Source organism: Xiphophorus maculatus, chromosome 23, assembly GCF_002775205.1.
Source record: "Xiphophorus maculatus strain JP 163 A chromosome 23, X_maculatus-5.0-male, whole genome shotgun sequence".
Lineage (NCBI taxonomy): Eukaryota > Metazoa > Chordata > Actinopteri > Cyprinodontiformes > Poeciliidae > Xiphophorus > Xiphophorus maculatus.
Genome location: NC_036465.1, coordinates 7584617 through 7587576, shown reverse-complemented (window position 1 = coordinate 7587576; position 2960 = coordinate 7584617).

The window sequence follows — 2960 nt, the reverse complement described above, 5'->3', positions numbered from 1 at the left end:
TGTCAAAATGTTTTTCTGTAACTTGTGAGCACACAGCTTTCTGTGGTCACACAGCAGCACACACACTGAAAAAGTGATTTTAATCCCTTCTGATTTGTGCCATGATGCCAAATTTGCACAGCTGTTAAAAAAAGAGTTGGAAACGCTCGTTGAATTGCTCCAGCTGTAATGTAAGTGCCATGAATAGTTCATTGCGGTTCTCTTGAAGGCAGAAACATACCTTGCTGCCTCAGAAATACTGCCTGGCTCTACAGTGGGATCCCGTCCAAAATTACATAACGCATCAGATTTATACTCTGCCTGCCAATACGGGAGCATAATGGAGCTCACACTGAATAAAATTCGTTCTTTCACATATGCCTACGCACACACAAACATTCTGTGTAAGTGCACAGTACATAAATATGCTTATGCATCCACTTCACTAGCAGTGACCACATCACAACAATCTGAGTTCACTGATTTATTTAGAGAGAAGAGAGAAATAGAGTATGATGGATAGGAAGATTGAGCTTCACTCAGAGGCTAGGGAAATGAAGAGTGAGGGTGGTCCAACAGAATGAACTTCATGGATGGTATTACATTGGACAGTCTAGGTTAAGAGACAACAAGGAGGAAAGATAAGGACAGAAAAAAGAGAAGAATAAGAGGATAAAGAACAGAGTAGGTGGAGCTGGGAGCATGAAGTAAATGAACAAGAACTTCTGGTCCTTGCAGGACTATGCTACTGGTTGTATTTTCTTTAATAAAGTTTTCCAACAAACATTTGGGGCCTTGACAGAACATTTGTATTTAAAATTGTATTAATTGATACTCAGGTGGACTCCTAGTCTTCTATTTAAGAGACTGCCAAAGGCAATGGGTAAAACAAGATTTTATTTATGGGTGTCAAAGGGTGGGGAATAGCGATGCAAACCACTTTTTTTTCAGATTTTTATTTGTAAAATAAATATGAAAAATTTCTATTGTAATACCCTTCAGAATGATGAAATACTTTGTGTTGATCTATCATGTAAAATCCTAATAAAATATGGTACATACAACCAGGTTGTGGTAGTAATGTGACCAATTGGAAAAAATTAAAGGTGCATGAATACTTTTGTAAGACAATGTCAGTAGCATCTTTGAAAGACCTTTTACTGCATCCGAGTTATTCACCAAGCACAAAACCCATAGTAAAACAGAAAGTTATATTATTATTTCTGTATGACTCTTATTATTAGAAGAATATAGGAAATCCGTGATTTTGAGCTGTACAGCAAATATTTGGACCTAATGGCCACCAAAGTATCCAGAAATAAATAAAAGGTTTTGCTCTTCATTGTAAAAAGGCATATGCGACACTATGCTGACAAGGTCAGCAAACTTCAAATATAGCAAAGAGCTCAAATGGGGGTAATAAGGAAAGTCAGTAATAACGTGGACATACTCAGAAAAATCCCCCGTCAAAATGTTGCCACTAAACAAGCCCATAGTTAAATATTACCTGGGGAGATGGCTTAAAATGTTTTCCTAAATGCCTATTTTGGAGCAGAATCCCAGCTGAGTGCTGAACATTTTAACTGAAAAGAAAAGGGTTGTTGGGAAATGAACTACTTTGTCTCTGTCACAGCTAACTGCTTCCTGTTGAAGCTTTTTTGGCAACACCAATAAACATAAGCAGCAACGGCGATCCTCTTAAGAGGAATGTGAATGTAACCTGCAACCAGATAAAGCAGAGATGTAATTAAATTTTTTTCAGAAATATTTTAATATGAAGAGAGTTTTTCATATATCTTAAAAATCGTGCAGCAATAAAGACAAACAAATGTGCCTTTATCACAACAGGAAATAGTTTACCAAGTGAGACACTGTCAGTGGCATTTTTAATTAGCATTTTTTTTAGATGGAACATTGATATAGTGCAGACTCACAGAACATGTGGCTGTTAATGCCTCACATGCACTGACTAAATGAAACTTAAAACTAAGACTAATACAAAGAAACCTAGTTGTAAAAACTGAATAAAGTATGAGATGAATCACCAGTTAATATTTAATATCCTCCATAAAATTGTTTTATGTCCAAACTAATATAAGGTGTCCACCATTAATGGATATGATGACTTTGCATAATAAAAACAACATTAAAGATAATAAAACTGGGAAATTACAGACTAAAATTATGTAAGTAAAGACTTTGATGAATATATTAAAACCAAATTTTTAGGGGAAGTATGACGTTTCTGTTTTTTGGGCAGCCTAAAAGCTCTCCTTTTGAGACATGATCAATGTGAAAAGATCGCACAAAATCTGTAAAGCTGCAAAGGTGAGAGCATAGTTTATACATTTGGATTATTTTGAATCTTCTACATTCAAGCTTGTTTACATGCAGTTTCCCATTTCTATTCATGCCGACTTGGAAAAAGTTAACCTCCTCATTTTTATGTCAGCATTAGGCAGAAGTTTTATTTTTATATTCACAAGGTAAGTGTCCAGGACAGCAGCACTACTGTTTAATCGTTATTAAACAGTTATTAATTTAAGTGTTCAAAGAAGCATATTTTGTTGTTCTTTCTTCTTCTCTGATGATTTGCTGAATAAATAAAAATGAATAAAGTATTTTTTAATGTGTGTTTGATTTACAAACCCGCTTTTCAAATCCGTTTAGATTTTACATCAGATGGCTTTGACAATGTAAATACTAATCATATTACCAAGGATCCTAAATTTTACACAACATTTTGAGGGCTAGGAAAAGATCATATTTTGGCTTGATTGTTTATAATGTAATCCAATACATTTTCTGCGGAGTTGCAAGGGCTGAACCCAAACGACCTGAACAAGGATGAATGATAAAAGCGATGAGTGGCCGTTGTCATGTCAGTTTCCTCAGAAACACTACACATTAAGCAGGCCATTAAACTACCGTTGTTCCCAGACACTGTCCTAAAAGCATATTGATTATGGTGAAAACCATAG